We start from the raw sequence: 25,587 nt of genomic DNA on the forward strand, positions 1-25,587 counted from the left end.
AGGATTCAGGACAACACTACAGGGAGGAGGATAGACGACGTCAGTTGTTGCTGCTAAGGGCTCATACTCACTTGCGAGAGAGTCGCGTGTTTCTCGTCTGAGTCTCTCGCATGGAAACCTGGCACTGCCGCCAGCACTGGGACTGAAGCATGCGGCTACATGTATTTCTATGCAGCTGCCCCCTCCAGTCCGAGTGCCGGCGGCAGTGCCAGGTTTCCATGCGAGAGACTCGCACGAGAATCACGCGACTCTCTCGCAAGTGAGTATGAGCCCTAAGGGTAGGGGAAGTAATGTAAAGTGATTTTAGGTAAAACCTGTGGAGAGATCTAGGTCCAGCTCCAGTTAATATATAGAGTTCAGCTGGTGTCACACTTGCATATTTTGGCTGCACACGGATCCGTTTTCGTCACCACTGACTTTCAGTGGTGACGGATGGAACTTGCATGTGCATCCAGTTGTCACCGTTTTCCCACAGATCCGCGTGTCTGCATATTTTATCAGATGCACAAAAACGCAACTTGTTGCAGTTTTGTGTCATCTGAAAAACACGCAGGCACAGGGAGACGCACGGATCCGCAGCTACACGTCTGGAATTAACATGGAGCTCTATGGAGCACGGATCCAGGAGAACACGGATCCATGTGCAGGGATCTGTTTTGCGGCACTGAGCATGCTCGGAAGCGAGTGATGTGCTGTATGGGAAAGTGATGAAACTGTATGGGAACAGACTGCAGACATAATGTAGACTACGTCTGTATGCTTATCTGTCATACAGTGATCTTTCCTGCCTCACTAGAAGAGCTTGTGCCCTATGTTACAGTGTGGTCATGATAATAAAATGTATTGGGAGCATGTATACAGTTGTGGCCAAAAGTATTGACACCCCTGCAATTTTGTCAGATAACACTCAGTTTCTTCCTGAAAATGATTGCAAACACAAATTCTTTGGTATTATTATCTTCATTTAATTTGTCGTAAATGAAAAAACACAAAAGAGAATGAAGCAAAAAGCAAAACATTGATCATTTCACACAAAACTCCAAAAATGGACCAGGCAAAAGTATTGGCACCCTCAGCCTAATACTTGGTTGCACAACCTTTAGCCAAAATAACTGCGACCAACCGCTTCTGGTAATCATCAATGAGTTTCTTACAATGCTCTGCTGGAATTTTAGACCATTCTTCTTTGGCAAACTGCTCCAGGTCCCTGATATTTGAAGGGTGCCTTCTCCAAACTGCCATTTTTAGATCTCTCCACAGGTGTTCTATGGGATTCAGGTCTGGACTCATTGCTGGCCACCTTAGAAGTCTCCAGTGCTTTCTCTCAAACCATTTTCTAGTGCTTTTTGAAGTGTGGTTTGGGTCATTGTCCTGCTGGAAGACCCATGACCTCTGAGGGAGACCCAGGTTTCTCTCACTGGGCCCTACATTATGCTGCAAAATTTGTTGGTAGTCTTCTGACTTCATAATGCAATGCACACGGTCAAGCAGTCCAGTGCTAGAAACATCAGGGAACCTCCTCCATGTTTGACTGTAGGGACTGTGTTCTTTTCTTTGAATGCCTCTTTTTTTCTCCTGTAATCTCTATGTTGATGCCTTTGCCCAAAAAGCTATACTTTTGTCTCATCTGACCAGAGAGCATTCTTCCAAAATGTTTTAGGCTTTTTCATGTAAGTTTTGGCAAACTCCAGCCTGGCTTTTTTATGTCTCGGGGTAAGAGGTGGGGTCTTCCTGGGTTTCCTACCATACAGTCCCTTTTCATTCAGACGCCGTCGGATAGTACGGGTTGACACTGTTGTACCCTCGGACTGCAGGGCAGCTTGAACTTGTTTGGATGTTAGTCGAGGTTCTTTATACAACATCCGCCCAATCTTGCGTTGAAATCTCTTGTCAATTTTTCTTTTCCGTCCACATCTAGGGAGGTTAGCCACAGTGCCATGGGCTTTAAACTTCTTGATGACACTGCGCACAGTAGACACAGGAACATTCAGGTCTTTGGAGATGGACTTGTAGCCTTGAGATTGCTCATGCTTCCTCACAATTTGGTTTCTCAAGTCCTCAGACAGTTCTTTGGTCTTCTTTCTTTTCTCCATGCTCAATGTGGTACACACAAGGACACAGGACAGAGGTTGAGTCAACTTTAATCCATGTCAACTGGCTGCAAGTGTGATTTAGTTATTGCCAACACCTGTTAGGTGCCACAGGTAAGTTACAGGTGCTGTTAATTACACAAATTAGAGAAGCATCACATGATTTTTCGAACAGTGCCAATACTTTTGTCCACCCTCTTTTTTATGTTTGGTGTGGAATTATATCCAATTTGGCTTTAGGACAATTCTTTTTGTGTTTTTTCATTTAAGACAAATTAAATGAAGATAATAATACCAAAGAATTTGTGTTTGCAATCATTTTCAGGAAGAAACTGAGTATTAACTGACAGAATTGCAGGGGTGTCAGTACTTTTGGCCACAACTGTATGTACCATCCTCCAAAACTGTGAGGAGTCCACCAAGATGTTGAGCGGGGATGATGCCATAATTAGCATCACCATCCCGCTTCTCTGCATTCTGAAAAGCTCTCTGCTCACAAAGAAAGAGGATGCATTGCAGGTGGAGCACAATGAGATGGAGCAAGGAACCATACATGGTGATTACACACAGTCCAGTCTCATGTCATCCCAATGTGGATTGGTTGACAATGAGGAAGAGGAGGAGGAGGAAAAACAGGAGCTACTTTCATGCACTATAGATGGTACTATAAGCACAGCTGTCATACTGTTTGTTCAGCATGGATGGTCTGAGGACAGGGAGGAGGAGGAAGAGGAGGAGAGCACTGTTAGCTGTCTTCTTGGTGAGGACACGGAAGTCTTGCCTGTTAGCAGTCTGGCATGCATGGCTGACTTTATGTTGTGCTGCTTTTCCCGTGACCCTTGTATTCTCCAAATATTTGCATGACAGTCCTTACTGGTTGGTGACACTTCTAGACCCATGCTACAAGGAGACCTTTCAATCTCTTCTTCCAGAGGCAGACAGGTGTACTAAAATGGTGCAGTACCAGAAGGCAATTGTTGCAGAATGATTAAAAAAATTCCCATCTGAAAATGCTGGTGGCAGAGGTCACAGTTCATTGGACAACCAAGGAGTACAGGCAAGAGAGACACAACTCCAATCCAGCAGAGGCAGAAGAACACTGGCAACGTTCTGGAAGAGTTTTCTCTAGCCCTCCCATCGAGTAGTGTAACTACCGGGGGGGGGGCAGGGGGGGCGGTGGCCCCGGGCCCCACGCTCTAAATGGGCCCACCGGAGCTACACTACACTACACCACTATTCTGCGGCACAGCAGGGAGAGTCGATCTCCCTACTCTGCTGCTCGGCCGCTATGGGCCCCTGAGAAGGCAGTGGGGGGCCCCGATGCCAGCAGTGGGCCCCCCACCTTTCAGCCAGCAATGTCGTCCTAGGCTATTCTGTGCGCACAGGACCTGTGATGAGGTCACAGGAGGGGCGGAGTCAAGGGTCACATGATCAGGGGCTTCAGTGGCTGCAGGACTCTGCTGTGCTGGTTGTCATGGTGTTGGATGAGGTGAAATTTCTGTGTGGGGTCAGGAGGGGTTTACAAGGTGGATGTAGCAGAGCTGTGTGTGTATGAGGTCTACGGAGCGGTGCCGTGTGTGTAGAAGGTGTAAGGAGCAGAGATATGCATGTATGAGGTGTACGGAGGAGCAGAGCCGTGTGTGTAGAAGGTGTACGTAGCAGAGATATGCATGTATGAGTTGTACAGAGGAGCGGAGCCGTTTGTGTACAAGGTGTACGGAGCAGAAATATGCATGTATGAGTTGTACGGAGGAGCGGAGCCGTTTGTGTACAAGGTGTACGGAGCAGAGATATGCATGTATGAGTTGTACGGAGGAGCGAAGCCGTTTGTGTACAAGGTGTACGCAGTGGAGCCGGTTGTGTATGGGGTGTACGGAGCGGAGCCACATGTGTACAGCATGTTCGGAGCAAAGCCGCGTGTGTACAGCGTGTACGGAGCGGAGCACATGTGTACAGTGTGTACGGAGCGGAGCCGCGTGCGTACAGCGTGTATGGAGCGGAGCCGCGTGTGTACAGTGTGTACGGAGCAGAGCCGCGTGTGTACAGTGTGTACGGAGCAGAGCCACATGTGTACAGCGTGTACAGAGCGGAGCCGCATGTGTACAGCGTGTACGGAGCAGAGCCGCGTGTGTATAGGGGGTATCAGGTGCAGTAATAAGGACACATGCAGTAGCAGTGGCTCAGCATCGGGGTATCAAGTGTAGTAATAGGGACACATGCGGCAGCAGTGGCTCAGTATTGGGGTATCAAGTGTAGTAATAGGGACACATACGGCAGCAGCGGCTCAGTATTGGGGTATCAGGTGCAGTAATAGGGACACATACGGCAGCATCGGCTCAGTATTGGGGTCTCAGGTGCAGTAATAGGGACACATACAGCAGCAGCGGCTCAGTATTGGGGTATCAGGTGTAGTACTAGGGACACATACGGCAGCAGTGGCTCAGTATTGGGGTATCAGGTGCAGTAATAGGGAAACATACGGCAGCAGCGGCTCAGCATTGGGGTATCAGGTGCAGTAATAGGGAAACGTACGGCAGCAGTGGCTCAGCATTGGGGTATCAGGTGCAGTAACAAGGACACATGCAGTAGCAGTGGCCCAGCATTGGGGTATCAGATGCAGTAATAGGGACACATATGGCAGCAGCGGCTCAGCATTGGGTGTTGTGAGTTCATTTTTCCCTTCACCGTTGAGATCTGATGAACTCCCTCCTCTGGTGAAGGAAGGTAGTGAGGCTGATTACCAACACCTGGGCAGGCAGAAGGCTCCACCTGCCCTGAAGAAAATCGAGGGTGAAACCCAAAGTTACAAAAAAAGGTGACATCAAAGTGGCAGAACTAGCTCTATTATTTAAAGCAAATTCGGCCAAGGGCAAAAATGAAACCCAATCATCCTGATCGGCAGAAATAAAACATCTCAAATACGACTCCAAAGTCTGGTTTGTTCTCTCTGTCTGCCCATTGGTCTGAGGGTGAAACGCAGAGGAGAAGGACAACTGAATTCCCAGCTTGGAACAGAAAGTCCTCCAAAATCTAGACACAAACTGAACTCCTCTGTCAGATACAATGTTCTCAGGACAGTACCTCCCCCTTGAGGAGGGGTCACTGAACCCTCATCCATGCCACCAGGGCGATCCGGGTGAGCCCGATGAAAGGCACGCACCAATCTTTCGGCATGACTATCAGAGGCAGAGACCCAGGAATTATCCTCCTGACCATAACCCTTCCACTTAACCAAATACTGGAGTCTCCGTCTAGCCAGACGAGAATCCAGTATCTTCTCTACCTCATATTCCATGTTACCTTCAACCAATACAGGGTCAGGAGGTGCCACCACAGGAACTACTTGTTCAACAAACCTCTTCAACAAGGACTTATGAAACACATTATGAATTTTAAATGTGACAGGAAGAGCTAACCGAAAGAGACCGGATTAATAATCTCCAAAATCTTGTAAGGTCCAATAAATCTAGGCTTAAACTTAGGAGAAGCCACCTTCATAGCGATATTTTTTGATGACAACCAAACCATATCACCCACCTTAAACTGGGGACCAACGGTCCTACGCCGGTTGGAAAACCGCTGGGCCTTTTCCTGGGAGATAGACAACTTATTCACTTCTGCTCCTGTTTGGTAATCAGCCTCACTACCTTCCTTCATCAGAGGAGGGAGTTCATCAGACCTCAACGGTGAAGGGAAAAATGAACTCACAACAATTGGGGTATCAGATGAAGTAATAGGGGCACATACGGCAGCTGCAGCTCAGTATTGGGGTATCAGGTGCAGTAATAGGGACACTTACGGCAGCAGATGCTCAGCATTGGGGTATCAGGTGCAGTAATAGAGACACATACCGCAGCAGCGGCTCAGCATTGGGGTATCAGGTGTAGTAATAGGGACACATTCGACAGCAGCGGCTCAGCATTGGGGTATCAGCAGGATGAGGGGTTTGTGCAGGTTGGAGATACATGGTGATGGGGCTGGAATATGAGAAGTGAAACATGTCATTGTTGTATTCTCTGTAGCAGAGTCGTGGCTGGAGGAGTTGTCATGTCGGTCTGGGCCAGATGGAAAAGACGTGAAAAGTGAACGATTCCATCAGAAAGATCGTCAGCGGTAAGACACCAACTATAACTGTGCAGTAATAATAATAAATTTTATTTCTATAGCACCGACATATTCCACAGCACTTTACATTTCAGAGGGGACTTGTACAGACGATAGACATTACAGCATAACAATAATCACATAGATCATAACAGATACCAAGAGGAATGAGGGCCCTGCTCGCAAGCTTACAATCTATGAGGGAAAAAGGGAAGACACGAAAGGTGGGTGGTAACAATTGCCCTGATTGTTTGGACCAGCCATAATTTTAAGTGTGTAACAGTACGGACACAGAGGGCTAATAGATGCATAAAGCATGTGGGAACATGATATGGGGAACCTGGTTATGGTAAAACTTTTGACTGTGCCACACAGGGATAGTTAGGTTAATGTGTTGAGGTGGTAGGCCAGTCTGAATAAATGAGTTTTCAGGGCACGCTTAAAATTGTAGGGATTGGGGATTACTCGTATTGACCTGGGAAGTGCATTCCAAAGAATTGGCGCAACACGTGTATAGTCTTGGAGACGGGAGTGGGAGGTTCTGATTATCGAGGATGCTAACCTCAGGTCATCAGCAGAACGGAGGGCATGGGTAGGGTGGTAGACTGAAACAAGGGAGGAGATGTAGGGTGGTGCTGAGCCATGGAGTGCTTTGTGGGTGAGGGTAATAAGTTTGTACTGGATTCTGGAGTGGATGGGTAGCCAGTGTAAGGACTGGCACAAGGTAGAGGCATCGGTGTAACGATTGGCGAGGAATATGATCCTGGCTGCAGCATTCAAGACAGATTGGAGGGGGGAAAGTTTGGTAAGAGGGAGACCGATTAGAAGAGAGTTACAATAGTCCAGACGAGAATGAATAAGAGAAACAGTAAGAGTTTTTGCAGAGTCAAAGGTAAGAAAAGGTCGAATTCTAGAAATGTTTTTGAGATGCAGATAACAAGAGCGAGCCAGTGATTGGATGTGGGGGGTGAATGAAAGCTTGGAGTCAAGTATGACCCCAAGATAGCGGGCATGTTGCTGGGGAGTAATAGTGGAACCAGACACGGAAATGGCAGTGTCGGGTATAGGTGCATTAGTAGAGGGAGGAAACACAAGGAGTTCAGTCTTTGACAGGTTCAGTTTCAGATATAGTGAGGACATGATGTCAGACACAGTGTTTAGACAATCGCCGGTGTTTTCTAGAAAGGCAGGCGTGATGTCAGGAGAAGAAGCGTATAATTGGGTGTCATCAGCATAGAGATGGTACTGGAAACCAAATCTACTGATTGTTTTACCAATAGGGGCAGTGTACAAGGAGAAGAGGAGGAGGCCTAGAACCGATCCTTGAGGAACCCCAACAGTAAGGGGAAGATAAGAGGAGGAGGAGCCGGCAAAAGATACAGTAAAGGAGCGGTCAGAGAGATAGGAGGAAAACCAGGAGAGAACGGTGTCCTTGATGCCGACGGAGCAGAGCATAGTGAGGAGGAGCTGATGATCCACCGTGTCGAATGCTGCAGAGAGATCCAAGAGCATTAGCATGGAGTAGTGACCGTTAGATTTAGCTGTTAGTAGATCATTAGAGACATTAGTGAGGGCAGTTTCAGTAGAGTGTAGAGAGCGGAAACCGGATTGAAGAGGGTCGAGAAGAGAGTTTTCAGAGAGATAGCGGATCAGACGGGAGTGGACCAGGCGTTCCAGGAGTTTAGAGATGAAGGGAAGATTAGAGACAGGTCTATAGTTAGTGGCACAGTTTTGGTCGAGGGATGGTTTTTTAAGTAGTGGATGTATGATGGCATGCTTAAATAAGGAGGGAAAGATACCAGAAGAGAGAGAGAGGTTAAATATTTTAGTTAAGTGAGGGGTGACAGCAGGGGAATGGGACTGGAGCAGATGTGACGGAAATGGGTCACTGGTGCAAGTGGTTGGTGAGAAGATGCAAGGAGCCTGCTTACTTCTTCTGTGACTGGTTCAAACTCAGAAAGTGAGCTAGATGCAGTGGGGGAGGGAGGACAGTGCATGGTATGAGATGATTGGGAGATAATTTCCTGTCGGATATGATCAATTTTTTCTTTGAAGTAATTTGCCAGATCGTCAGCTCGAAGCTCTGTGGTTGGGGCCTGCACTCTTGGGTTGAGCAGGGAATGAAAAGTGTCAAAGAGACGTTTCGGGTTATTGGACAGTGAGGTGATGAGGGTGTTGAAATAGGTTTGTTTGGAGAGGTGAAGGGCAGTGCTGTATGTTCTAAGCATGAACTTATAATGGATGAAATCTTCGTATAGATTGGATTTTCTCCATAGACGTTCAGCACACTTGGAGCACCGCTGCAGGAAACATGTTTGCAGGGTGTGCCAGGGTTGTCGCTGTCTTTGTCGTGTTGTTCTATGTATAGGAGGTGCAAAATCATCCAGGGCAGTTTGAAGTGTTTGATTGTAATGCTTCAGTGCAGAATCAGGACATGAGAGGGAGGAGATAGGGGCCAATGAAGACTGCAAGTTCATCGTAAGTTTCTGGGTGTTAATGGCCTGTATGTTTCTATAAGTATGGACAGTGGGGGTGACCTGGGCAGCCTGGCAGTTCTTGATAGAGAATGAAAGAAGGTTGTGATCAGAGAGCGGGAGAGGGGAGTTTGTGAAATCATCCACTGCACAAAGCCGAGAGAAGACCAAGTCGAGGGAGTTTCCATCTTCATGCGTTGGAGAATTAGTAAGCTGTGAAAGGCCAAACGAGGAGGTTAGAGATAAAAGGTGAGTAGCAGATGGGGAGAGGGGAAGAGCAATAGGGATGTTGAAATCGCCCATGATGAGGGTAGGGATGTCACAGGAGAGAAAATGTGGAAGCCAAGTGGCAAAATGATCCCGGAACTGATGGGAGGGGCCGGGAGGATGATACACTACCGCCACTCGCATGGAGAAGGGGTGTAGAGTCTGACAGCATGGACCTCAAAAGAAGGGAAGACTAGTGAGGATACTTGAGGGATAACCTGAAAGGTTATCCCTCAGTAATCACTTATATGTTCTGTAGGACTGGTATTTAACACTGACCATACGGCGGTAATATCAATATTGGTCTTTATATAGAGATTATTTTCAGTAACAGCGCAGTCATTTCCTACATCCACTATTAGGGTGCGTCACCGAGTTGTAATCAAAGTTACCTAGTTAGGGGCCCACTCAGAAGTTTTGCCCCCCCGAACCAAAACCCTAGCTACGCCTCTTCTCCCATCACACTGGACCTGAAACGCTGGGTACTCTCACAAGGAGTGAAAAGTTTGGGAAAATGCTGGGGGAGTACCTTGCTGATCGTACTAACGTCCTCCATGATTCCTCTGTGCCTTTTAATTATTGGGTATCCAAGCTGGACACATAGCATGAACTGGCTCTCTACGCCTTGGAGATCCTGGCCTGCCCTGCCCTGCCGCTAGCATTTTGTCAGAGTGGGTTTTTAGTGCTGCTGAAGGAATTATAACTGATAAGCGCATCTGCCTGTCAACTGAAAATGCTGACAGGTTGACTCTTACAAAAATGAACAAGGGCTGGATTGGGCCAGACTTCTCTACACCACCGAATGATAACAGCGAAACATAACCTCAAATCCAGTGTTATTTTTTTTGGAGGTCTATTCCCATGCACCTCTTCACACCCACACATGGGTATATTCTTTCTGATTTTGCCTATTTGCTGTTATCCTCCTCCTTCTTCTAATCCTCATCACACACTACCATTAGATCACCATGATGGCCGTGGTCTGTGATGCAACAGCCACGTTATTGTGTTAAAGGGAATCTGTCACCCCTTTTTTGAGATATCATATAATGATATCATTCAATTGTGTGTCACATAAGGATTCTCTTAGTACTTTTGCTTCCCCCTGACCCCGCACCTTTCGTGCATAAATACCTTTTTTATATCGGTTCAGATGTATGTAAACTGCCGTGATCCGGTCCGCCGGGCGGAGCTTATTCAACTGCTCCCTCCCTCCTGTCTTGCTCTACGCATTTGTTCTTGTGTAGAGCAAGACAGGGAAGGGGGAGCAGTTGAATAAGCCCCGCCCAGCGGACCGGACAGCGGCAGTTTACATACATCTGAACCGATATAAAAAAGGTATTTATGCATGAAAGGTGCGGGGTCAGGGGGAAGCAAAAGTACTAAGAGAATCCTTTTGTGACACACAATTGAATGATATCATTATATGATATCTCAAAAAAGGGGTGACATATTCCTTTTAACAGGTCTTGATGTTAAATGTGTTGTTATAACATCTATATGTTGTTATGTTTTGGTACTGCTACACCACTAAGGTGTATTACCATTGTTTGTAATATTGCTTCTGCTACATCTCATGTGTATTACTATTTACTGTAATTTGTATGTATTAAATAGGGACAGTGTACTACCCCGGGTCGGCCACTAGATGGGGCATGTTTGTGTTCATAGCTCATTGATAGTGAAGTTAGTGTAAACACATAATTATAGGAGGGCCTGTTAAGCTTGAGAGAGTCTGAGGTAGAGTCAGAGGGCCAGAGGTGCCCTAAGGGTCCACATGGGCAATAAGCCTAGGACTCGGAGCAGTCTCACAATGTTTCAAGTAAAAAGTCCAGCCTTCCTCCGAACCAGCACAACAAAGCAATGGGCTAGTACAGCAGAATGTGGCAGCTCATTGCTTGGGCATACAACTTTAATACCAGGGCGAAACAGTCTTGGAACCCACAGAAGCTGTAAGTACAGATAGAGAAGAAGCGAGGCCAGTACAGAGGGCAGATCTGGGCTCATCCTCAGTGGCTACAGACTCCGGCGTCTAATGATCTTGTGTCTGGGGCGAAACACACCGAGGGATGCTTAGCCGTGACAGAGCTGAACAGAGAGGAAACTGAGAAATCATCAGGGATGGTCCAACCTGGGCTCGTGCAGAGTAACTGTGAACGAAGTGCAGGGAAGAAGAAGGAACCTTGTTATGTGAAGCCTGTTGTAAATGCTGTGAAGTCTTTGGAAATGCTGTGTAATGAACCAAGTAAAGATGTCCTCACCCGGAAGTCCTGTCCAGCCAATCAGGGTGAGGGTTGAGGTATTTTAGGCTGCCTCCTCTTAGTGGAGGCGCCTGATTATTATATAGGTGTGGGGAGGAAGACCCCCATATAGTGATTGGGCCGGAACCAAGGAGACCGCCATCAGGGTTATTGAAGGACCACATCAGGAGGATTACAAAGGGAGACATGCGACTGAAGTTGTCAGGGCAACAGGGGGCGGGGATAGGGTAAGAGGAGCAGGGGACGTGCTGCGGTGGCAGTTGGGAGACAGCGAGAGAAAAGGCAGGAGGCAGGGTGACTTGGAGAGGCACGGAGAGGAGCCTGAGAGGAGAAAGCTGTGCAGTGACCGACAAGGGAGACGTGAGAGACTGTTACTAGAGACTACTCCCCGCCCCCATTCTGAGAGAATCATCCCCGCTGCCCCCCGCCTTGGTGGGAGAGGGACTTTACCCCAGGTTGTGGCCGTGAGTACACGTAACCAGGCCACAGAGGCCTGGACACTTCCCCCCAGCCTTCCCCCAGCACGCCGACCCGGCCGTCACCGGCCTCAAGATACGTCACCTCATCACAGGCGAGATAAAAGGCCCGCTACCCCGGCTTTGGGAGAGACTCCTTGATAAAGGACGGCTACAGGTCATCTGGGGAACTGCGTCATCACCGCGCACCACCATCATCGTTTTCTTCAAGGCCTGTGCGCCCCACCGGCATAGTTTTCTTCAGGGCCTGTTGCGCCCCACCGGCATCGCTTTCTTCAGGGCCTGTTGCGCCCCACCGGCATCGCTTTCTTCAGGGCCTGTTGCGCCCCACCGGCATCGCTTACTTCAGGGCCTGTAGCGCCCCACCGGCATCGCTTTCTTCAGGGCCTGTTGTGCCCCAACGGCATCGCTTTCTTCAGGGCCTGCTGCGCCCCAACGGCATCGCTTTCTTCAGGGTCTGTTGTGCCCCAGCGGCATCGCTTTCTTCAGGGCCTGTTGTGCCCCACCGACATCGCTTTCTTCAGGGCCTGTTGAGCCCCATTCCTTCCCGGAGTAGCGAGACTTCAGGACAGCCACCTCAGCAACCTCTACGCGGCCACGCTCACGAAACCAGCAGTCCCTGGAAGGCTAAGTGGCATTATAATTTTGTTAAGATTGTTGAGTCCCTGCGTGGACTGTTTAGTTTTGTCCTTAATTTTATGTTTGTTCAGCCAAGCCCAGTGGCTACAGTTAGATAAAAGTTATTTCGCAAACCACCATTCGTCTAGTGTCTCGTCACTGCATCCTGCGAACCTGCTCAACCCTACATAGGTTTGCTGCTTAGTAACTCAGGCCCGCTCTTGTCTCTGTGTGCTGCGCAGTCAGCATTTACCTTTTCCTTCTAACTCTGCCTCTCTCCGTAGAACCTTCCGCTGTCACCCGTTTGGAGTGCTGTCGCAGTGCCTCCCGCCGTCATCCGACCTGAGCCATGTCCTTCCTTCCTTCCTGGATCCTCGTCCCTGGTTCCTGTATCCCTATTGTCTTCCTTCTCCCTACGGTCCCTCTTCATCTTATTCCCCACTTACCTCATGAGCCGTCCCTCTTAGTATCGGCTACTGTGGTTTTAGAGACCTCTGGGCTTGCCCCTAATGGTCCCTGTACAGGGGTCGGTCCTCACCAGGTCAGCTCGCCCAGTGGTAGGTTGGTTTCACAGTCCAGAGGCGCCACTCTAATTAGCTCAACTACCTGAGGCTTCACACTTTGGTTTCATGTGGACATCCAGTACCTCAGTTCAAAGGATTATTAGGGTGCATGTAACTTTTGGTGCAGGGCATAGGCAAACAGCATGGAAGGACCAAATGAATAATGGGAGCTTTGGTTTCATGTGGACATCCAGTACCTTTGTTCAAAGGCTTATTGGGGTGCCTGCAACTTTGGTGCGGGGCAGGGCTTTTATTCAATGCATAGGCAAACAGTATGGGAGTACCAAATGAATAATGGGAACTTTGGTTTCATGTGGACATCCAGTACCTTTGTTCAAAGGCTTATTGGGGTGCGTGCAACTTTTTTGCAGGGCAGGCTTTGCATTCAATACATAAGCAAACAGTATGGGAGGACCAAATGAATATTGGGAACTTTGGTTTCATGTGGACATCCAGTACCTCAGTTAAAAGGATTACTGGGGTGCATGTAACTTTGGTGCAGGGCAGGCCTTGCATTCTGTGCATAGGCATACAGTATGGAAGGACCAAATGATTAATGGGAACTTTGGTTTCATGTGGACATCCAGTACCTCAGTTCAAAGGGTTATTGGGGTACGTGAAACTTTGGGTAGGGCAGGCCTTGCATTCAATGAATAGGCAAACAGTATGGAAGGACTAAATGAATAATGGGAACTTTGTATTACTGCCACTACTGTTGCCTGGTCCTCTGCTGCTGCCTCCACTGCCCAGTCCCCTGCCGCTGCTGTTACCCGGACCTCCATCGCTGCCCAGTCCCCCGCTGCTGCCGCTTGTTCCTCCGCCGCTGCACCTGTGTCCTGGCGCACTGTCCCTGCACGGTCCCACCACGCTTCTCCCTTGCTAACGGTCGCACGCTCTGCAGTGAGTTCCAGACACTTGCGCATGCGCCCTGGGTCACTTAGAGCACAGCCACGTGCATCACCAGTTTCTTTTGGACACCAGGTGTCCTCACCCGGAAGTCCTGTCCAGCCAATAAGGGTGAGGGTTGGGGTATTTTAGGCTGCCTCCTCTTAGTGGAGGTGCCTGATTATTATATAGGTTTACTGCTTATTAATTCAGGCCCGCTCTTGTCTCTCTGTGAGCTGCGCTGTCAACATTTACCTTTTCCTACTATCTCTGCCTCTCTTTGCAGAACCTTCCGCTGTCGCCGTTTGGAGTTCTGTCGCAGTGCCTCCCACCGTTGTCCTGAGCCCTGTCCTTCCTTCCTGGATTCTCGTCCCTGTATCTCTATTGTCTTCCTTCTCCCTACGGCCCTTCTTCGTCACATTCCCCGCTTACCTCCTGAGCCGCCTCTCATAGTATCGGCTACTGTGGTTTTAGAAATCTCTGGGCTTGCCCCTAACGGTCCCTGTACAGGGGTTGGTCCTCATGAGGTTAGCTTGCCCAGGGGTAAGTCGGTTCCACAGCCAAGAGGCTCCACTCTAATTTGCTCGCATCCCCGAGGCGTCAAACGTTGGTTTCATGTGGACATTCAGTACCTTGGTGCAAAGGATTATTGGGGTGCATCTAAATTTGTTGCAGGGCAGGTCTTGCATTCTATGCATAGGCAAATAGTATGGGAGGGCCAAATGAATAATGGGAACTTTGATTTCATGTGGCCATCCATGACATCTGTTCAAAGGGTTATCGGGGTGCGTCCAAATTCGGAGCAGGCCTTGCATTCACTGCATAAGTAAACATTATGGGAGTACCAAATGACTAATAATGGGAACTTTGGTTTCATGTGGCCATCCAGGACATCTGTTCAATGGGTTATTGGGGTGCGTCCAAATTTTGGGCAGCCCTGCCACTCACTGCATACGCAATAACAGTATAAGAGACCCACTGTATAATAATGGGAACAACAAAGCATAGCCGGCTGATGGCTCTCTAAGAATAGTGAGGGAAAACTGCTGGCCCTATAAAAATAGGCTTTGTGGCTTTCAGAGTCCCTCTTTCATAAATGAAAAGTATGTGTCTGATGATGTGCCACACATCACATGGCCAGATAATGTTGTAAAATGTTAAAATTACATTTCCCAGTGAATGCATTTGTCTTGGTTGAAAGCAATGCTAAAGTTGAAAAATGCTACATGTGAACATAGCCCAAGGTGTGGAGGAACATTTTTGTTTTGGGTTATTTATTTTGCCTTACTTACAAATCATTACCCTGGAAAGGATGTTCCTTAACATATTTCCCAGGAAAATCCATTTTGGTTTTGTTTTTGTATGTGCCTGTGAAAATGGCGTAATACTCTGACAACATTGTTCAAAGCTGTGACCTGGGAGCCATGATGTTCCTATGTCATTTGAACACTGTTCCCATCGATTTCAGACGTTTTTAATTTCAAAATGGTTTTATTGAAATTTATAACTTTAGAAAACAGATTACTTTGAAACATATTCCCTCGCAGGGGAATTTTTAACTTATGAAAAACATATAACCTATAGAGGGAAAGAAAAGACAATCACAACAAGAGGATAAAACAACAAAAGGTATCATACCTGAAAAAAGTCAATTAACATAATATCATTATAATTAATTGGCAACTCCCCATAATATAGAACCTACAGAGAACCTGGAATCTGAATGCCCCAAAAAAAGGGACTATTTTATACAAAAAACTGTCACTTTTTTTTATGTACAAAACATTTATTTTATTGAAAATTACACAAAACACAATACAAAAATGGTAAAAAATGAGTGTATACCCCAGGTGGAGAAACACAAGAGGGATACATCAAGTCTAGATTTTATACATATATAGCACACACTAGTATATGGCAATTCTTATTACAATTCATTAAATGCATAAGAGGTTTGAGGATACAAGAGGTTAAAAAGAAAACCGTCACAAATACCCCTGATACCGATGGCTGAAAGTCACACCTGTATAAATAACAAAATCTACATGCAACCGAGTTGTCAAGGGAGACCCTACCACGTCTATTGAAGGAAAAAGTGTGCTTAAAGAGTATGTGATCAGGTACCCTATACAAGTGCTTCCCCCAAACACCCACTAGCCACGAGATCCAGATCTAGGAAGAGAAGGGTGTCTTGCCCCAAGGTGAAAAACCAGAGGTTCCAGAGGAATTTTCCTGCCTGTCATTTGATCCACTATAAGTTTCACTCTATGCCAGAGATCCAAGACCACCGGACAAGTCCACCAGATGTGTTTCATATTCCCCGGTAGACCACATCACTGATAACAAAGAGCTGAGATATTTGGGTATATACTGTGAAGTTTAGTTGGAGTGAGATATGTCCTGTGGAGAACCTTCAGTGAAGTCTCCACAAGGGATGATCGGTGGCTTCCTTTGGACAACGTATCACAACAAGATCTCCAATTCTCTAGTGGCAAATCAAATCCTATCTCCTCCTCCCATTGTATTATAAATTTCATTTTTTTTCTCATCGTGAGGTGGGTTAACAATTGAGTATATTAAAGATATAGTTCCTTTTCCCATTGGATCACTAATGCATTTTTGCTCAAAACTAGACACACATAGGGGTTTTTTGTTTGGGAGAAGACTATTGGCAAAGTGGAGGACCTGGTTTATACGCATGATCTCTCTAACTGGGGGTGAATATTTTCGAATAAATTCCAGTCTATCTAGTAAAATATAAAATGGAGAGCACAAATGTTTTAATGTAGTGATCCCCCGTAAGATCCACCATGCGACCATGTGTGGGTTGAGGCCCAGTAAGAACATTGGGTTGCACACGATGGAGGTCAAAGGGGAAGGTTCAGATGGTAGCTTATATTTAAATCTAGCTTTCCTCCAAAGAATAAGAGAATGGGCTGTAAAGGGAGCCGTTAAAATTATACCTTTTGGAACTTTCTCTTTTGACCACATCAGGCCAGGCAATGAGAATGGTTTAATGAGATGTGACTCTAAGTGGACCCATCTTGGTTTATTGTTTTGGGAACAGATATGTGTCAATTGTGTTATTTGGGCGGATTTAAAATAAAGAGCAAAATTTGGAAGTGTTATACCCCCTAGTCTTCTATGGAAAAACATAACTTTTTGTGAAATTCTAGCTTACTTTCCTTGCCACATGAATCTAGTAATAGCGGAGTGTAATTTGGAAAATGTCCTGATGGGTATTGCTATTAGTAAGGATCGAAAAAGGTATAAAAATCGCAGGTAAAGATACCATTTTTATTGTGTGTAGTCTACCCAGCCAGGATAAATTCAATGAGGACCATGTAGTCAGATCATTTTGAAAAAGTGCATAATTCCACTTAAAGAGGATTGACCTATTTGTTGTTAAATTAACTCCTAAATAAGTAGTGTTCTTTTTTTGTAAAATTGACTTGGGAGATGATATCGTCTTGTATGTCTTTTGGGGTGTTCTAAAAAGAGCTTCGGATTTTTCAATATTGATTTTAAGTCCCGAAATGTCTTCAAATTCATGGAGCAATGAGAATAATTTAGGGAGAGTAGTGTGGGGGTTTGTAATAGTAAAAAGGAGGTCATCCGCAAAGAGACTAACTTTGTATTGATCGCCCAAATTTGTCAGTCCTGTTATGTTCGGATTTGTCCTAATAGCCTCAGCCAAGGGTTCCATAGCTTATGCAAAAAGGGCCGGGGAGAGCGGGCAGCCCTGCCAAGTGCCATGTTGAATAATTATATGTGCGGGGCATGTTGTTGGGAGTTTTAAATATGCTGTGGGACGATCATATAATAGTGTAAGGCATGAAATGAGTTCAGGGGTAAAACCAAATTTAGAGCGGACCGTAAATAAATATGTCCGTGATAACGAGTCAAAGGCCTTTTCAATCTCTAAGGCTAGGAGTAATAGCTGTTCTTTGCGTAAGTTTGCCATGTGAATGACATTGAGGTTAAGTCGGATATTATCCGGGGCCTATCTCGTTGGTATAAATCCTACCTGGTCTCGATGGATAAGGGCAGGCAGTAAATCATTTAGTCTGTTGGTGATAATTGCTGTGAAAATTTTTAAATCTATGTTTAACCCCTTCCTGACATCCGACGGTATATCCCGTCCATGGGACCTGGGCCCCTATGCCCATGGACGGGATAGTATGTCGGGCGCGATCAGCGGCGCCCACGTGGTGAGCGCCGCTGATCACGGCCGGGTGTCAGCTGATTATCACAGCTGACACCCGGCACAATGTGTCAGGGGTGGTCACGGACCGCCCCCGACACGTTAACCCCTTGCACACCGCGATCAAACACGATCGCGGTGTACCGGGGGTTAAAGGGAAGCATCGGCAGGGAGGGGGCTCCCTCCGTGCTTCCCTGAGCCCCCCACGGCAGCGCAATGTGCAGCGCTGCTGCGGGGGACTCCTTTCCTCCAAAGCAGGCGCAGGCATGAGGAAGCCTTCTGCAGTGCCTGTGTCAGATCGCTGATCTGTCACAGTGATCTGTGATGTGACAGATCAGCGATCTGTCACAGGACAGTGATGTCCTACCTGGGACTATTTAATAAAGTAAAAAAAAAATAAAAAAAGTGTAAAAATAATTTTAAAAAAATCGCCAAATAAATTAGAAAAAAAAAAAAAAATATTCCCCCAATAAATCCATTTTTTGGAAATAATAAAAAAAAAAACAATAAAAGTACACATATTAGGTATCGCCGCGTCCGTAACGACCCGCCCTATAAAACTGTCCCATTAGTTAACCCCTTTAGCGAACCCCTTAAAAAATAAAAATAAAAAACGAAGCAAAAAATAATGATTTATTATCATACTGCCAAACAAAAAGTGTAATAACGCGCGATCAAAAAGACGCATATAAATATCCATGGCACCGCTGAAAACGTCATCTTGTCCCGCAAAAAACGAGCCACCACACAGCATCATCAGCGAAAAAATAAAAAAGTTATAGCTCGCAGAATAAAGCGATGCAAAAATAATTATTTTTTATATAAAATAGTTTTCATTGCATAAAACCGACAAAAACATAAAAAAACGACCTAAATGAGGTATCGCTGTAACCGTACTGACCCGAAGAATAAAACCGCTTTATCAATTTTACCGCACGCGGAACGGTGTAAACGCACCCCCCCAAAAGAAATTCATGAAACGCTGGTTTTTCTTCATTCTGCGTCCCAAAAATCGGAATAAAAAGCGATCAAAAAATTTCACGTGCCCGAAAATGGTACCAATAAAAACGTCAACTCGTCCCGCAAAAAATAAGACCTCACATGACCCGGTGGGTCAAAATACGGAAAAATTATAGCTCTCAATATGTGGTGATGCAAAAAATATTTTTACAATAAAAAGCGTCTTTTAGCGTGCGACAGCTGCCAAAAATAAAAACCGCCATAAATAGTAAATCAAACCCCCCGTTATCACCCCCTTAGTTAGGGAAAAATAATAAAATAAAAAAAATGTATTTATTTCCATTTTTCCATTAGGGTTAGGACTAGGGTTAGGGCTAGGGGTGTGTTGGGGTAGGGTTAGGGTTAGGGTAGGGTTAGGGTTAGGGCTAGGGTTAGGGTTAGGGTTAGGGTTAGGGCTAGGGGCATGTTGGGGTTCGGGTTGGAGTTAGAATTGGGGGTTTCCAATGTTTGGGCACATCAGGGGCTCTCCAAATGCAACATGGCGTCTGATCTCAATTCCAGCCAATTCTGAGTTGAAAAAGTCAAATGGTGCTCCTTCCCTTCCAAGCTCTGCCATGCGCCCAAACAGTGTTTTACCCCCACATGTAGGGTATCAGCCTACTCAGGACAAATTGCAAAACAATTTTTGGGGTCCAATTTCTCCTGTTACCCTTAGGAAAATAAAAAATTTGGGGCAAAAATATCATTTTTGTGGAAAAAAATGATTTTTTTATTTTCACGTCCGAGTGTTATAAACTTCTGTGAAGCACTTGGGGGTTCGAAGTGCTCACCACACATCTAGATAAGTTCCGTGGGGGGTCTAGTGTCCAAAATGGGGTCACTTGTGGGGAGTTTCAATAGTTTAGGTACATCAGGGGCTCTCCAAACGCACATGACACCCGCAGACCATTCCATCAAAGTCTGCATTCCAAAACGTCACTACTTCCCTTCCGATCCCCGACGTGTGCCCATACAGTAGTTTTCTCCCACATATGGGGTATCAGCATACTCAGGACAAATTGGACAACAACTTTTAAGGTCCAATTTCTCCTGGTACCCTTGGGAAAATAAAAAAATGGTGACTAAAAATCATGTTTGTGGAAAAAATACGAATTTTTTATTTTCACGCCCGGGCGTTATAAACTTCTGTGAAGCACTGGGGGGTTCAAAGTGCTCACCACACATCTAGATAAGTTCCTTGGGGGGTCTAGTTTACAAAATGGTGTCAATTTTGGGGGGTTTCCACTGTTTAGGTACATTAGGGGCTCTCCAAAGGCAACATGACACCCGCAGACCATTCCATCAAAGTCTGCATTCCAAAACGTCACTACTTCCCTTCCGAGCCCCGACGTGTGCCCATACAGTAGTTTTCTCCCACATATGGGGTATCAGCATACTCAGGACAAATTGGACAACAGCTTTTGGGGTCCAATTTCTCCTGGTACCCTTGGGAAAATAAAAAAATGGTGACTAAAAGATCATGTTTGTGGAAAAAATACGAATTTTTTATTTTCACGCCCGGGCGTTATAAACTTCTGTGAAGCCCTTGGGGGTTCAAAGTTCTCACCACACATCTAGATAAGTTCCTTAGGGGGTCTAGTTTCCAAAATGGTGTCATTTGTGGGGGGTTTCCACTGTTTTGGTACATCAGGAGTTTTCCAAACGCGACATGGTGTCCGATCTCAATTCCAGCCAAAAACGTCAAATGGCGCTGCTTCCCTTCCGAGCTCTGCCATGCGCCCAAATAGTGGTTTACCCCCACATGTGGGGTATCAGCGTACTCCGGACAAATTGCACAATAACTTTTAGGGTCCTGTTACCCTTGGGAAAATAAAAATTGGGGTGAAAAGATCATTTTTGTGGAAAAAATATGATTTTTTAATTGTACCGCTGTACGTTATAAACTTTTGTAAAGCCCTTGTGGGTTCAAAGTTCTCACCACATATCTAGATAAGTTCCTTGGGGGGGTCTAGTTTCCAAAATGGGGTCACTTGTAGGGGGTTTCCACTGTTTAGGTACATCAGGGACTCTCCAAACGTGACATGGCGTCCAATCTGAATTCCAGCCAATTTTGCATTGAAAAAGTCAAACGGCGCTCCTTCCATTCTGAGCTCTGCCATGCGCCGAAACAGTCGTTCCCCCCCACATATCAGGTATCTGCGTACTCAGGACAAATTGCACAATAACTTTTGCAGTCCAATTTTTCCTGTTACCCTTGGTAAAATAAAAAAAATTGAACCTGAATTATTTTTTTTATGAAAAAAAGTTAGATGTTCATTTTTTTTTAAATATTCAAAAAAATTCCTGTGACGCACCTAAAGGGTTAATAAACTTCTTGAATGTGGTTTTGAGCACCTTAAGGGGTGCAGTTTTTAGAATGGTGTCACTTTTGGGTATTTTCTATCATATAGACCCCTCAAAGTGGCTTCAAATGTGATGTGGTCCTAAAAATAAAATGGTGTTGTAAAAATGAGAAATGGCTGGTCAACTTTTAACCCTTATAACTTCCTAACAAAAAAAAATTTTGGTTCCAAAATTGTGCTGATGTAAAGTAAACATGTGGGAAATGTTAGTTATCAAGTTTTTTGTGTGCCGTATCTCTGTGATTTAAGGGCATAAAAATTCAAAGTTGGTCATGAACGTGCAAACCACCCTTGGGGGTGAAGGGGTTAATAGGGAGATGGGCCTATAATTATTAGTGAAGAGGTGGTCTCTTTTGGGTTTGGGTATTACAGTAACATGGGTGCCAAAGAATTCTGGGGGCATTTGTGAGCCATGTAGAAAAGCATCACAAAAACTTTTGATATGAGGTGTTAGGATCTCATTAAATTTTTTATAATATGTGGCCGTAAGACCAACAGGTCCGGGGGCTTTTCCTTTTTCAAAATTTTTAATAGCCAAAGTTATTTCCTCTTCAGAGATATCTGAGTGAAGTTGCTGTGCCATCGGTTCTGAAATTTTGGGTAGTCGAAGAACGTGTATAAAAATTTGCAAGAGTGGAGGTGGAGGTGACTGTGGTGTGGAGTATAGATTCTGATAGTAATTATAAAATATTTTATAGATGGTGTACTGATGCGCCGACACCTTACTTGTAGAGTCTTTTATGGAGAAAATAGTATTAAATGATTCTCTTGCGTGTAATTTACGTGCTAGAATTCTACTGGGTTTGTTGGCATATTTATAAAAAGTGACTTTAGTCCAAGTCAAAGCTCTTTCCGTCCTAGTGGTAAGTATAGCATCTAGTTGGAGCTTTGTTTCCTGGATTTGTTTAGAGAGATAAAGAGAGGTGGAAATTTGATTTGCAAACTCTAAAGGCCCCGTTACACATGTCTCAGCGATCCCACCAACGATCCGACATGGATGGGATCGCTGGGACATTGTTAGTCTGATCGCTGGTGAGCTGTCACATAGACAGCCCCTCCAGCGATCAGGACCAGCGTGCACGCTGGTTTCCAGGGTAAACAGCGGGTATCCAAGAGCCGCGCGGCTCTTAGATACCCGCTGTTTACATTGGAAACCAGCGTCCAGCATCGCCGATCGCTGGTCTCTCGCTGCCACACGCAGCAATCCGCGCTGGCAAGCGGGAGACCAACGATCAAAAAATGGCCCAGGATGATGGAGCGCGATCAGCGATACCCGGCAGGGGGGCCGGTCGCTGATCCATGTCACACAGCGAGATCGCTGTGTGTGACGGGGCCTTAATTTTGCAAGTTTGTTTTCTAATCTGGTTTGGAGGTCAGTTCTGGCCTTTTTTTGGTAGCTGCTAATTTAATTAAAGAACCAGTAATGTACTTTTTATGCACTAACCAGATTATCCCCTGGGAGGATTCTTTTGTGTTATTAATTTTGAAGTATTTGGTTATATCTTCTTTAATTGTATTTACAGTTACTGGATCAGTTAATAGAGATTCATTTAGCCTCCACCTACACAGCCCTGAAGTAGTAACATCAAATTTAAAAACCGAAATGGTGGCGTCATGATCAGACTATGCTGAACGTAGATGACGTGAGTATAAGACTGTTGTGAGTGAATTAGTTCTCGTCATCTGGAGATCAATTCTGGAGTATGTTTTGTGTGCTGGGGAGAAAAATGGGTATCCCCTGGTATTCCCATTTAGTACCCTCCATATATCCACAAGACGGTGCTCTTTCATTAGGTGGAGAATCTTAATCATCAGGAAGGTCCCGGAAGGACGCTGCTATAAAAGGTTCGCATGGCCGCTCAGCCATGTGCTAGTATAGACAGTATTTTGTGGTTGTGTGTGTGAAGATGGATGTATGCGTTCTGGTGACTGACTCATTAAGACTCCCTTCCTCTGGTTGTGCATGTGTATAGAGTATTGGAGATAAGTCAGCACATGGTGCATCCAGTCCTCTGCACCACACTTAGCATCTAACTGTGCCATCCAGCACAAGGCACTACTGTACTGCGTCAAGCAGCAACCGCCAGTGCGGTGCTGTGCGAAATACATGCGCTTTCCTAGCCCTAAGTTTAGGTGGTTAGTGGCGTCTGCCTGAGCGGTGCTGTGTGCACTAGGTGCGCTATATCTTCCTTTCAGTTTCTTCTGGGCACCGCAGTTGCGGCGCCGAGTGCTAATGGTCTAGAAGGTCTCTAACCCAGTGTCCTTGGGGCTGAGTCTTGAGACTGTACATTAGCGCTCACTCTGCTGAGTCCTGTGGAGTTAACAGGCTCCGACATCTGTTACTGCGGCTCTGTGAAGTAACAGAGTTCGCTCCCATACACACTGGGTCAGCGGTTTCCCGTCGGTGTTTAATTAGTACTCCGCCATTACCTAGCAGCAGTATACCATCTCTGCACGGTGGACCCTGGGTTGCGATCGCACTTTCTCATATTTTTTATTTAGTGCGATCTGCAACTGTAACAGATAATATTGGGGTTTTGTTTTTTATAGTCCAAAAAAGCTTCTTTTTTTACGTTTGATAGGGGAATTGAATCCTCACACATTATGAAATAATACCTTACACATGAGAAGAAAGATTTATTTCGTTATAACAGAGCTCAGGGCTCACCCTCAGTTCTTCTCCCACTGGTACAGGCTCCAAGACATGGTCCAATGGGAGGCCCCGGACCTTGGTAAGTATGGATTTTTTTTAAAAATTTTATTTTAGGATATTTGTGTTTTTTGTTTTCTCTGTGTAATGGACATGTGCTAATATGCACTTACATTGTGCATACACATTAAATTACTTTATCAGTTCAGACTCCAGTTTTTTATTCATTTCATTGTGCATTCTGTGCATACATGGGTGTAACCGCCCTCTTTCTGAGCTGGGAAAGCCATCCAGTCTGGCCTATGCTTTTACTAGTGGTTCAGTCCCTCAATCCTTGTTCACATTCACGTCACTTGGCAAGTGGAAAGGTTTTAAATACTAGAGTTAGGACTGTCCCACAAGGGTTGCCTTGACGTAGTGGGATGGGTTGTACATTCTTTTGATCAAAATTATGTTTACTAAATACTCTTATTATTATTACCTTTATGCATTATTTGCAGTTTATTTTTTAATTTTTTATTTTAGGACATTTGTGTTTTTTGTTTTCTTAGTATGGATAAAGTAGATATGTGGGAAAACATACAATTACAATCAAACGGGCATACAGCCTGGTAAACATAGTGAACTGGAGACCCATATTATGGGGGTGATCCAGAAATCACTAAGGTTAGACCACATGGATAAACCCTGATAGGCAAACCCCATCTTATTAAGGGTGCCCATGAGATTCATTACCAAACTCAACTATTATCATCTATAATAATGGAACCCCATGGATATTTATGCACTGACCGCGCTTGCGGAGTTATACCTTAAATCATTCAAAAATTATAACTATAACGCAGCATGCTCATTAATTTTGCGTTTTCTTCTGCGTTTCTGATTAGTTCAATGTGTTTGGAAAACGCGCGTAAAAAAAACGCACGAAAAACGCGCAAAAAACACACAAAAATCGGGACAAAAACGCGCAGAAAAAAACGCGCGGTTTCTGGGAAGGGAGTCCTGTTTTCAAGCAGAAATTTTCTGCTACGTGTGCACTTAGCCTTATTGTTATAGGAAAAAGATAAAGCGAAGGGGAAACCACATCGATATTTTATTCGTGTGGCTTGCAAAGCTAAAGTAATTGGTCTGAGAGCCCTCCTTCCATTAAGTGTAACAGTAGCAATATCTGAACTGAGGTGAACTGAGTCCGGTAATCCGGGAAGAGCTGGAGAGTCCCGTGCCGCAGCCAATATTAAGTCTCTAGACTCTTTGTAGTGTAGCTTCAGCACCACACCCCTGAGGGCATCGCCTGATCTTGGTCCTCCTAAAGCTCTGTGAATCCTGGTTATGTGCAGCATGGCCAGGTCCATTTGTGGAAGCAGTGCTGTAAATAAAGCAGTTGCTGTGTCTCTTAGTGCAAAATTGGTTTCATGGAGACTACGTATACACAGGTTGCCACTGTGTGATCTATTTTCATAGTCTTCACATTTCAGCTCCAAATCATTATTGTGTTCCATATGTTGTTTTAAGGTCTCCTTGTTGTCCTCTCAGGCATCAGCTAGAGTCCATTTTTTCCTCTAGTGAGGAGGCACGTTGAATGATATCTTGCAACTGTGCTGTAACATTTTGCATAACAGAGATGAGCTCTGAT

Source organism: Dendrobates tinctorius, unplaced genomic scaffold (assembly GCF_039654945.1).
Source record: "Dendrobates tinctorius isolate UK_male_01 unplaced genomic scaffold, ASM3965494v1 ptg000155l, whole genome shotgun sequence".
Taxonomy (NCBI): domain Eukaryota; kingdom Metazoa; phylum Chordata; class Amphibia; order Anura; family Dendrobatidae; genus Dendrobates; species Dendrobates tinctorius.